The following is a 12,699-nucleotide window of genomic DNA, read 5'->3' as shown; positions in this document are numbered from 1 at the left end:
GACTCCCCCGCCCGCCCCCCCTTCCCCAAGCAGATAGTGTTCCTCCCTAAGAAACTGAGCAAGCAAGGTTACAGAAGTGGAACTGATAAGCAATGCTGGGAACAGGATTAGCAGGGCTGCTGGCTTGGACGTAGGGCACATAGATGCTACGTTATTACAAGAAGGGTGGTATGAGGCGAGCATAGCTGAAAAGGCTTGCAGCTTCCTTTTTAGATGGGGGGGGGTTGTTCCTTAGTTAAAACTCTTATTTCATTCCCCCCTCTTGATGTTCAGGGTGCATCTGCACCCTTCAGAGATCATCATCAGTCATTACCCATTGGTAACCTCTGATAAGTAGCAGGTGCGAGGCTGTTTTTCTTTCAACCGTGGTTCTTATAAAACCTTTTATAATATTTATCAGGAGAGGTATAAGGCAGGGAATAAGTAGGCACCCCACGAGTATGACCATGATCTTTCCAACCATTGTCTTAATTCCTCCCAACCAAGAGAACCACTTACCAAAGAGACTGCATCCCTTCCAAGTTTGTACAGGCACGTGGGCAAGTTTAGTCATGCGGTCAGCAATTTCTTCTATCACCTTTCCAGTATCCTCTATTTGTAGACAACAATTACTCAAGTTAAATTTCCCACCAACCTCTCCTTCAGAAGCAAGTAAATAATCCAAGGCCCAGCGATTTTGGTAGATGACATTGCACATTTTAGTTTGCTGTTGGTTCAATATAGTCAAGGCCCTTGCAGTGTCATTTGTTACAAGTTCCAAAACCACCTGTAGTCTGATGATGTGGTTCAGCATAGAGATAGGGGTGTGATATCCCCAAGAGCCATCCTCTGCCCAGGTGGCAGGCCCATAATATTGAATCCATTCTGGGGGCCATTCATCATCTTTCCAGTCTCCAATCTGGAGAGCCCTTCAGTCTCTCTGGGCGCCCTGTGCCCTATATATAGGAACTCCCAGTTGCTCCCCTAGTGACAATGGGAGCAGGAAGAAGGATGGTCTGATTGTTCCCAGTACACATGCCCCGGCCCAAATGGGGGGAGTATGGAATAGGCCATTTTTCCACAAATCCAATATAATCCCTCTGGTGCCCGCCATTGGATATCAGCACTAATATCCTCCCATGCCTGTCGGAGGTGGGAAAAGTTAGGGGATTAGGCCTGGGCTCTGAGAGGCTGGAGATGACCACCACTGAGTCTTTTGGGCAGTCAGATTATAAAACCTTCGGCCTAAACATGTTAGGCTTCCGACTGAAACTTTGAACCATCCTCCCCACCTCACAAGATGGTTTCTCCCTATAACAGCAGTTCTGAGGAGCCATACCCCATTGGTGAGTTGGGGGTATACAGTCTCATTATGAGGCTCTAACAGGTTCAGTTCCCTGGCTTGCCGAGGCCAAAGGTCTCCTGTGTTCGTTCCCCCACATACATAGCAAGAGGAGATCTTGAGAGTTCATGCAATAGTTTCTGCCAGGGCTAAGAACAAGTTTTCTTAGTTGTGGCCGGAATGGTGGAGTGTTTTTTATCTCTTCATAAAAGGAATGAAAGACCCTGTGAGAGGCAGCTTGGAGTGCAAGCGTGATTCTCTGGAAATGTAACACAGCTCCAGGGTCAAGGCCTCTTCCCTTAATGTGAATGCTTATTTTGAAACCCTCCTTCCATTTGGGCTCACTGGAATTGAAAATAGTGAAATTAAACTGGGTTACAAGTTTTAGTCTGACAGTCTGGAGGGGCTGTACCCTTCTGAAGAACAGCTGTTCTGTCTCCCTTATCCCAGGTTGCCCAGGCTATGCCGCTCCAGTAAGTGCATTCCTGGCAACCGCTCCAGGGGGTCCCCCAGCACATATATTTATGCTGGAGCCTATATTCTCTTTCCTATGATGGGCTTCCACATGGTCTAGTAGAAGTCCATGACACATTCATAGCTTCACAGGCATCAAAAAGTATTGATACTGGCAACTCAGGGCTGGTAATTTGGGTCCAATTACTTAGTTGCCCTGATTTATGAGAGCGCCAGACCTCTAACCACTCCTCAGTTGGTGAGTATTAAGGATCAAAGCAAGTATATTGGTCCCACTGCTGACAGATAGAATAAGTGGGCCTGTTGGGGGTACAACTTCCTTGAATTTCTCCCGGGACAGGAGAAATGAGTGGAGGAAAGCAAAGTCCATGTAACCCCTTGATCTGATTGGGTCACTTGAATGCATAGGTCACATAAGGAAATGGGTCCTGGCAGAGCCAAGGGGGACCAGATTAACAGCAACAGGCAACATACATACATGTTGGATATAAGATAACAGTATATAATAGTAAGAAAGTCTCGTGTGGAAGATAAGGCAGTTTATTTTACCGGGCAGCTGATTCCTCAAGCTTCAGCCGTGCGTTGACTGACCAGCTTCTGGTGTGGTCAGAGCAGGGCTTTGAGATCGTCGTCTCCTCCTCTGTATTGTCAGGCGAAGAGGTCTCTCTGGATCAAGGGCGGTCTCCCACTCTCCACGGTCATCAGCTGGGCCAGCGGGTTTAACTCTGGAATGATGGATCCAAGCATCTATTACTTTGAGAGCAGTGGGGGTGGTTAGAATTAGAGTATAGGGGCCCTTCCATGCCAGCCTCAAAGGCTCCTTTTTCCAGTCCTTTATCTGCACCTGGCCCCCTGGCTTGTAGGGGTAAACTGTTAATGCCTAAGGACACAGGTATTCTATCTGTGACCCATCCATGCATCTGAGAGAGAGTGAGCCCCAGTCCTTGTAATTGTTTGTGTAATTCCAAGTCTCCCAACTTCCTAGTGTTTCCTCTTAAATTGATCAGTGGAGGTGGCCTCCCATATAAGATTTCAAATGGCAAGAACCCTATTCCCTCTCAGGGCGAGCACCTCACTTTTAGGAGGGCCACCGGCAACATGTCTACCCAGGGCAAGTCAGTTTCCTGACATAACTTTGCCAGTGTCTGTTTAAGGGTCCAGTTCATGCGTTCTACTTTCCCTGAACTTTGAAAGCGATAAGCAGAATGTAATTTCCATCGGATCTGTAAGACTTTTGCCACCTGTTGTACTGTCTCGGCCATAAGTGCCGGTCCGTTCTCTGACCCGATGGTCAGAGGCATTCCATATCTGGGAATAATGTCTCTCAGAAGTGCCCTGGCTACTTCTCTTGCCTTTTCAGTTAGGGTAGGGAAGGCTTCTACCCATCCTGAAAAAGTACAGATAAAAACTAGTAAGTATTTGTACACCTTGCTTGGGGAGACTTCAGTAAAGTCCACTTCCAGATCCTCAAATGGGGACAGTCCACAGTGATGTGTCCTAGCTGGTCTGCTGGGCCCCTGGCAAGCATTATTCTGCAAACAGGTTATGCATCTTTGGGAGACAGAGGAGCTGAGTGCGGGAAGACATGCAATGAGACAGTACCGGCCCAGTAAGGTCTCTGAGGCAGTTTTGCCCATGTGGGTGAGCTTATCTTGTTGGTGGACTAGTTTGTAGGCTAGCTCTTCTGGGACATAAACCTGGTGGTCCCATGGGACCCACCATCCCATCTTAGTTTTGGTTCCTCCTTCCTCCCTCATCCATTTTTCTTCCTCTTGAGAATATCCAGGGACAGGTGGCACTTCTGGGGCCAGCAAGAGCTTGGGCTTGTCTGGCTGTTGTCCCCAGGCTGCCTGTCTGGCAGCTGCATCAGCACTATGGTTTCCTTTTGTCACTGGGTCGTCTCCCTTTGGGTGGCCTTTACAGTGGATGACTGCAACTTCTTTAGCCTCCCATACTGCCTCCAGGAGCTTTAAGATTTCAGCCTGGTTTTTAATCCCTTTTCCATCAGCAGTGAGGAGTTCTCTTTCTTTATACAAGGCTCCATGGACATGTAAAATTGCAAAGGCATACCATGAGTTGGTATAGATAGTAACTCGCTGGTCTTGGCTGAGTTCCAGTGCTCTGATTAAGGCCCATAATTCTGCTCTCTGTGCTGACCAGCCTTGAGGAAGCACCTCTGCTTCTATCACTTCTAAGTCAGATACCGCAGCATATCCTGCCATTGTTTTTCCATCCTCCATAAAGCTGCTGCCATCAGTATATAAAACCAGGTCAGGATTTTGGAGTGGCTTATCCATCAGGTCAGGCCTGCTGGAAAACACCTCATCTAGTACCTCTAAGCAGTTATGGTCTTGGGGGCCCCAATTCATCTGGCAGAAAAGTGGCTGGGTTCAGAGTTCATACAACCTCCAGTTTGACCCATGGATTTTCACATATGAGGCATTCATGTGTGCATGAGCCAGTGGTGGCCCCTCGTATCCATTAGGGTTACAGCTGAATGTGGGACTTGAACGTTGAGGTTTTGTCCCAGAGTCACCTTGTCAGACTCTCTCACTAACAAGGTGGTAGCTGCCAGCCCTTGGAGGCAGGGAGGCCATCCGGCCACAACTGAGTCAATTTGTTTAGACAGATATGCCACCGGCCTCTGCCAAGGCCTGAATTCTTGGGTTAGGACTCCCAAAGCCATCCCATTTTTCTCACAAACAAAAAGGTTGAATTCTCTGATGATAAAAGGAAGTCCCAAGGCTGGAGCCTCAGTGTGTTTGGTCTTAATTGTCTGAAATGCTGCCTCCTGGCTTGGTCCCCATGCAAGGGGAGCCTTTTCTTCCCCTTTTAGAACCTCATACAGAGGCCTGGCCAAGTCTAAAAACCCAGGGATCTATATCCAGCAGAATCCTGCTGCCCCTAGGAACTCACCAACCTTCCCGAGGGTGGTAGGGACAGGAATGGCACAAACTGCCTGCTTCCTTTCACTTCCTAGCATTCGTCGGCCCTGCATGATGTTAAAGCCCAGATACTTGACTTGCTTCTTACAGATTTGTGCCTTTTTTTTTTTTTGATACCTGATACCCTGCCTCCATTAGTAGGGTAAAGGAGCGCTCTTGTTCTCTCTAGGCACTGAGCCTGCGTGGTGCCAGCTAGTAAGAGGTCATCAATATACTGTAGCAAAACACAGCCCAGTTTTTGTCCAGGAAATTCAGCCAGGCCAGTGGCTAGGGCGCCGCTAAAAAGACTGGGAGAGTTTTTGAATCCTTGTGGGAGTTTTTGAATCCAGGTGAGCTGTTCCTTTGTCCCTGTATGTGGATTTTCCCATTCAAAGGCAAACAAGGGCTGACTGGCAGGCATCACCCAGAGGCAGAAAAAGGCATCTTTTAAGTCCAGGCAAATAAACCACTCAGCAGGGAGGGGATCAGCCCTAGCAGGGTATACGAGTTAGGGACAGACGGGTGTATTGTGACTGTTGCTTCATTTATGGCTTTCAAGTCCTGAACTGGGCGGTAGTCTGGTGTTCCCAGTTTTCTTACAGGGCAGTAAAGGGGTGTTCCAGGGAGACTGACATTTTATTAGCAGTCCGTGCTGAAGCAGCCTATCCAGGTGAACCTGGATTCTCAGTGGAGCTTCTCTGGGAATTGACTATTGCCATAGCTTTACCAGTTGAGCTCCGGGTTTTAGATCAGTCAAGATAGAAAGCGTGGCATTTTGCCAGTCCTGGTGGGGTTCCTTCAGCCCAAACCAATGGGTATTTTGTCTCTAGTTCTGGGGGAATGGTCCCCATTTCTGAAGGGGAAGAGTACAGGTGCCAGTCCACTTCCCTTCTTACAGCGAGAGCCATGATTAAAGGAGAGGGGAATTCTGTTCATTTGAGTTGGGTCAATCCATCAGTGGAAAAGGAAATTTGTGCCCCCATTTTAGCCAGCAGCTCTCTTCCCATCAAGGGGATGGGGCAGTCAGGTAGGTAAATAAATTCAAGTATTACTTCATGGCCTCCTAATTGGCATCACCAGGGACCACAGAAGGGCCTGTGGTCACCTGTGGCCCCAGTGGTGGTGGTTTCTTTCCCCGAAAGGGGAGCTACAGGTTGCATGACCACTGACAGTTTGGCACCTGTGTCTACCATAAAGTCTATGGGGTGTCCCCCTACTTGAATTCTGACCATAGGCTCTCAGGGGCCCAGTTGGAGAGAGCCTGGTCCCCCCTAGTTGGACTTGGCTAGGCTGATCAGGTCAGTGCTGAATGGCTCAGATGGGTACCAGCTAGGTGGGGCCTTGGTTCTTTTCTCAGGATGGTTGACCAACCGGACATTCATTTTTCCAGTGTCCTTTTTCTTTGCAGTAAGCACATTGATCACGTTCCAGGGGACTCCTTTTCCCTGGCCTTAGAACTTGTCCCCTATGGGGTGGTCCCATTGGCGGCACTGGTTTTGACAGGGCGGCCGCCAGAAGTGTCACTTTTTGTTTCATTCTCTTTTCTGCATCGCGAGGCCACCTGGTCTCGGTTAATAAAAACCTTGTTGGCTATTTCCAACAGCTCCATAGCATTCTTTCCTGCACATCCTTCTAATTTCTATAGCTTTTTATGGATATCTGATTGGGCTTGTCCCACGAAGACAGCATTTATCATCCACTGGGTTTCGGGGGCCTCGGGATCAAAGGGGGTGTAGATTCAAAATGCCTCTCATAGTGTCTTATAGAATTTGGCTGGGCTTTCATTTGGCTCGTGTAGTATCTCACTGGTCTTAGCTATATTAGTAGGCCTTTTAGCCCCAGCTTTTGCCCCCTGCAGGAAGGCCTACCGGTACCTCTCTAGATGATGTTTCCCCTTCTTCGGTGTCCTAGTGCCAGTGGGGGTTTTCTTCTGGGATGGCTTCCCTTACCCAGTTTGCCAGGTCTGCTCAACCCCCTGCATAGGTCTGAAGGCATTTCTGGGCTTCTGTTACAATTCACCAGTGCTCTTCAGTGTCAAACAGTAAAAAGGAGTTGCTGGCAGTCTAGCCAGGTGGGGCAGTGTGTCTGGAAAATGAATTCTAAGAGATCAATCAGTGCCTGAGGCTTTTCAGACTATGTCGGAGTATGGTGTTTTCAGTTAAGGAGATTGGCAGTGAAAATGGCTGGTAATAAAAAAGCCATCCCCCCTCTTGTATGGTCCCATTAGGGGTGACTTGCTGTGGTCCCCATGACTCCTGCAAGGGCATTTGCAATGCTGGAGTGGCTGCTCCCTGGGCTGACTGGAGATGCCTGCTCATTGGTTCTGGAGAATCTGGCTGCAAGGGTGATATTGCCTCAAGAACTTCAGCAGCAAGAGTAGGAGGAAAAACAGAAGGTGGTGTGCCATCTGGCATCTGGGGACCTTTGGCTCCCAGAGGTGAGGCTGGCAGCACATAGGGAGGTGGCATAGAGGGGGAATCCTCAGTTTCCCCTTGAAAAATAGGTGGCACCTTTTCTCAAGACAAGGTTTTCTTCTTGGACTGGGCCACTAGCACCCTACACTGTCCCTGGTCTGTGGTGCAGAACCGAACCCATGGGGGCCTCAAATAGGCAATTTCCAACCATTGATCAATATATGGAAATTGGTCTGGGTGTCCAGGGTCTCCTGTTATAACGTTATATATTGCTCCAACCATGAACACATCTAAGGTCCCTTCCAGAGGCCATCCAACATCAAAGGAGGGCCACTCTAGGGTACAGAGGGTACACAGCTTTCCAGGACTCAGTTTAACACCATAATCTCTAGAAAATCCTTTCTTAAAATTCTTAACCATACACTCAGACAGTGGGCTTGGAAGCCGATTTACCCATTGTGTGAAGTCCCACCCTGTGAGGGTGATGCAAGACAAACAGCGAGGACAAGGCCTCAGGTAACAGTTGCTTTGTCCACCTGACCGCTTCCCAGAGGAGATATTTCTGGCACCTCTTAGCATAGGTGGGATCCAACATCAGGATCCCTCTGAAGAGGGCCACCATAAGCCATGTGAGGGTCACCAAGGAACTGCAGGTTCAGACCCACTCTGGCTCCATCGTCCAAAGATGGTAGAGCATGGGCTCTCATTCTCTCCAGTTACACACACACACACACACACCCCAGAATTGACAAGCCTCCCGATCGCAAGGTTAACAAATCCTGACCTGAGTGACCCTTTGGTCACTGAGAGGTGATCAGTCTCTCCTTCCACTGTATGGTGGGTCCTGACTCAGGCAGATGTCCCCGGGGCACTCACCAGTCCGATGTCCTGTCCTGGAACCTGTTTCCACTCTCCTTCTGAGTCCATTCGGGACGTGGTTGTGAGCTAAGGCCAGCTTGGCCTGAGTAGGGGTCTGGATCCAGCAAAATAGCCGGTGCACACTATCCACCTGTCACCGGGCCAACAACCATGGCCTCCCTCGGTTCCCCAACATCGGTGGCACAAGAGGCCAGCTCAGTTGTCGGCTTCTTGGCCAATGCACCAAAATATTGCAGGAACCGCAAAAAACGTGGCAGCAGAAGGAGACAGACGGCACTCAGAAATATGGAAAAGCAAAGTTTATTCGGCACTGGTGTGGGCTCAGAGGAGTCACCTCCAGAGTCTGAGCACCAGATCTTTGTTCTCAGCAACTCTTATACATTACAAGGTCTTGATTTTCCCATGTAAATATCCTGGACCCACCGGCCCCCCCTTCCCCAAGCAGACAGTGTTCCTCCCTAAGAAACTGAGCAAGCAAGTTTACAGAAGTGGAACTGATAAACAATGCTGGGAACAGGATTAGCAGGGCTGCTGGCTTGGATGTAGGGTACATAGATGTTACATTATTACAAGAAGGGTGGTATGAGGCGGGCATAGCTGAAAAGGCTTGCAGCTTCCTTTTTAGCAGGGGAGGGGGAGGGTTGTTCCTTAGTTAAAACTCTTATTTCATGATGCCCTGCCTCTGCTCACTCCACAGAGCCAGAGAAAGAAGCCAAGAAGGAGTTCATTTTAGAGAACAGACATATCTGATATCAACCTGGAGTCACCTTTTGCATATGGAAGTTCCTGGGCTAGGGAAAGAATCCAAGCCACAGCCATGACCTATGCCACAGTTGCAGCAACACCAGAGCCTTAACCCACTGCATCTGGCTGGGGTTGGAACCCATGGCTCCACAGCCACCCATGCCACCCCAGAGACAACGCCGGATCCTTAACCTGCTGCACCATTGCAGGAACTCCCTGAGGCCTTATGTATTTATATGCGTAGCAGACTGCCCTTGCTTCTACTCTGGTTTCTCTGTCCTATGAGATTAGTCACTTTTACCATAGCAGGAGAAGTATCTGGAAAACTGGAAAGAAGGAAAACAGAAGCCCTTGTCCATGGTTCCTGAAAGACTGAGATTTGACTTGGCTGGTTCCTCTTAATATTTGGAGTGCCTTCTTCCCCTTGCTCTGAATAATTGCACCCATTAAGCATCCCAACAGTGATGAATTAAATTAAATCTCAGGTCACAAGGGGAAAGGCCATAGGTCTACATCCAATTGCAACCTTCATTTGTACCAGGGTAGGAGAGAATTCAAAAGAGCAAACCCTGAGGACATGGGGGTCATTGCCACTAACAGTAAGTGGTCACAGTGTAGCCATCTACCAGGTGGCCTGTTACCATGGTATTATACCAGCCATACTCTATTTGCTTTGCTCTGCAGCAATATCTCTATAGAGATAGAGATACCCAAATAGAAATACATGTATTTATTTCATGCATGTGATGTATGTTGTACATATCCCATTTGTTTGCATCTGTACCAACTTGCCAGGCACATAACCATATAACTGTATGGATACTGGGGCTGTGATCACAGCATGTAGAAGATTGGCACAGAGATTCAGTTGATAATTTCTGAAGGTATGTATGGAAAGAAAAGAGAATACCATATGCTATCACTTATATGTGGAATCTAAAATATGACACAGGGAGTTCCCTGGTGGTACAGCAGGTTAAGGATCTGGCATTGTCACTGCTATGTCTCAGCTGCTCTGGCACAGGTTCAATCCCTGGCCCTAGAACTTCTGCATGCCACTGGCACAGCCAATTAATTAATTATGGCCCAAATGAGCCTATCTACAAAACGGAAATAGACTCAGACATAGAGGACAGACTTGTGGTTGCTAGGGTAGGGGTGGGGGAGAGAAGAAATGGGAGTTCGGGGTCAGCAGATGCAAACTATAGAATGGATGAACAGGTCCTACTGTATAACACAGGGAACTATATTCAATATCCTGAGATAAATCCTAATGGAAAAGAAAAAAGAAAGAAAATATACATAGATCCTACCAATCCTTCCCCACCTCTTATAAGGCATATTTTTCTCTACTGCCTTGTACTCCAGTATTGTGACAATTATAATAGTGGCTCCAGCATTCTAAAACTAAACCCTAAAAGCCTTTTCTCTTGTGGTGCACTATGTGAAAACACTTGGCTCCCTAAATCCTTGACGATAAATGTGTGTTCTGAGCCACAGCATGATTATCACAGCCACAGAAATAATAGCATAATAAATGCTTTGTACCCCTAAAATATCTAATTAACTTGCTTTGTGTTCATAAGAGTTGCTGAGTTAGTCAAGACAGATACTACCAACCCTCGTGTAACAAAGAGCCTGAGACCTGGAGAGAGGCCCCCAAACTGGCTGAGGTCACAGCATTGGCAGTTGAGCTGAGGCTAGAGCACTAGGTCCTTGAGTTGTACAGGCCTGCATCCCACAGGAAATGGGCATAGGAGGTTCAGGGTCTGGTCCACATCCTTGAGATTGTTTTCAGAGGAAATAAATGTAATGGAGAGGTGATTTTTGGTTGAAAATAACAGTCTTGACTTTGTCTTGACTTTCTCAATTATTTTGCCTGGTGGTAGGGGAAGTATGAGGCCACATTTAGAGAGAGGAGGGGTACTGGGAACTAAATATTATACTTTCTTAGGGTGTTAATTTTACTCAGTGTTCAGGAATTAAAGCCATTTGATTGGTAAATAACATTAGACAATTGCGTCAATTTAAATTTCAACAGCCCCCAGGGAAAAAGCAACATTGGCATAAATTTTTAAGAAAATAAACTTAATAAGTAGAAAAGATGCCAAAGGATCTTAATCCCTTAGCAGGTTTTTTTGGGGGGGTTTGTTGTTGTTGTTTTGGGAGGGGTTTTGTTGTTGTTTTGTTTTCAGTAATACCCATAGGCTCCTGGAGGTTAAATCCATTCTGGCCTCCGGTTGGAATACATTCACAAGAAGTCTGAACTAAGCAACCCTGGCACACCCTCAGGAAACTATGACAAAGTGTGAGTGTGATGGCTGTTCCCTTGTGGGAGAGGTTCCAGACACTGACCTCGAGCATGTAAACATCCAGTCTGGGACTAGCAGGAGAAGGGCATGAACATTAGCTCTAGATAAAACATTAACCTTCCCGGTATTAAGGATTTTTCAGAAGAAGGTACCCAGTCTCCTCAACTTCTTTCTGTTCCAAAAGGCTGACCTGGTCCAGAGCTGCCTGGACAGGAATGGTAAGCTTCTCTGACTCTGGAACTCAGGATTAGAAAGGCCACTTGCCTACAGATATAAGCCACCTTCTCCAATGACGGCTTTCTTATACATAACAGTGCATTTGGGGGGGTAAGAGGATGGTTCTTCCTTTGCTTACTCTTTTCTAATTCTTCAACTCATCCAGAACTCAGCCTGGAGAAAGAAGATTTTATTAGAACTCCTTTAAAAAAAAAAAAAAAAAAATGAATCTCCTCAGTACTGTGTGCCATTGATCACGTGATGCTAGTGAGGCATCTTCTCATTTAATTTCTATAAACTCAGAGTTAGAAAGCATCATTCCCCAATACATGGTTGGAGAGAGGGAGGCTGAAAAAGTAAATCTATTTGCTTGTAAGCCCATGTCTGGGCCTGAGTCTAACCTCAGAGGAGAGGAGTAGAAACCATGGCCATGGACCAAATCTGATCTGTGTCCTGTTTTTGTAAATAGAGTTTTTCTTGGACAACAGCCATGTCCATCTGCTTACATATTGTCTAGGACAGTATTTTTTTTTTTTCTAGAACAGCAAAGTTGAGTAATTGCGACAGATCATGTGACCCAAAAGCCTAAAATTCTTACTCTCTGCCCCTTGACAGAAAAAATTTGCCTATCACCCCTGGTCTAAGCATTCTAATAACTTTTTAGATTAGTAAGAGTGAAAAGGTGAGGGGGCAGCAGGGAGCAAAGGAGGTTGTCCTCACTATGTGGGGTAGTGAAGTAGCAGAAAAATCAAGGCTAATGCCACGTATGAGACATGTCCATGGGTCTGATTCTCAAAAGTGGTGTCAAGAGGAAGGGCACTGGATTAAAGACACAAGAAACTATGAGGATTTAGATATCAGACGTGTTGCCCATGTGCCTATTAACAATACACAACCTAAAATATGACTCAAATGAACCTGTCTACAAAACAGAAACAGACTCACTGACATAGAGAACAGACTCGAGGTTGCCAAGGGGGAAGGGGATGGACAGGGAGTTTGGGGGCAGTAGATGCAAACTGTTACATTTAGAATGAATAAGAAATGAGGTCCTGCTGTACAGTGCAAGGAACTATATCCAGTCTCTTGTGAGAGAACATGATTGGAAGGTAAAGAATGAGATGGAATGTAAGAAAAATAATGTGTGTATATATATGTGTGTGACTGAGTCACTTTGCTGTACAGCAGAAATGGATACAACATTGTAAATTGACTATAATAAAACAAATTTTTAAAAAACAGTGAAAGTGGAACTTGGGTTGGGAGAGAAGGTCAGGAATTCAATACTAACCTCCTTCACAGTGTAAGGAATTGATGGCAAATAAAGGAGGCCAGTGGTGATGGTTATCAGCAGAAGAGAATGAGCCTCAAAAAAAAGAGGAGGGATTCCACAGAAGAGGATGGAGATTTAATTG

General features: G+C 46.8%; 1 protein-coding gene and 1 long non-coding RNA gene across 22 annotated transcripts in view; one reads left to right on the top strand and one right to left on the bottom strand.

Annotated features, from left to right (window-relative positions):
• Positions 1-8,378, bottom strand: part of LOC100524387 (NXPE family member 2) — a 40,604-nt gene extending 32,226 nt beyond the window's left edge. For 11 of the 21 annotated variants that reach the window (XR_014815341.1, XR_014815339.1, XR_014815338.1 and 8 more), the window contains exons 1-3: positions 8,010-8,378; positions 2,345-2,520; positions 499-591 (exon numbers count right to left, since the gene is read on the bottom strand). The gene's annotated coding sequence lies outside the window, so the exon portion shown is untranslated. Of the gene's footprint in view, positions 1-498; positions 592-2,344; positions 2,549-7,917 lie in introns of all 21 variants that reach the window. The other 10 variants (XM_084976115.1, XM_084976124.1, XM_084976110.1 and 7 more) reach the window with 2 other exon arrangements.
• LOC146399864 (uncharacterized) overlaps positions 1-12,699 on the top strand; it is a 112,858-nt gene that overhangs the window by 56,055 nt on the left and 44,104 nt on the right. The gene's annotated exons all lie outside the window — the stretch shown is intronic.

The sequence above is a fragment of the Sus scrofa genome, chromosome 9 (assembly GCF_054392235.1).
Source record: "Sus scrofa isolate SSC_HxYL_T2T_F1_AM1 chromosome 9, Sscrofa_HxYL_maternal_Yorkshire_Landrace_v2.0, whole genome shotgun sequence".
Taxonomy (NCBI): domain Eukaryota; kingdom Metazoa; phylum Chordata; class Mammalia; order Artiodactyla; family Suidae; genus Sus; species Sus scrofa.
This window is presented reverse-complemented; position numbering and strand designations above follow the sequence as displayed.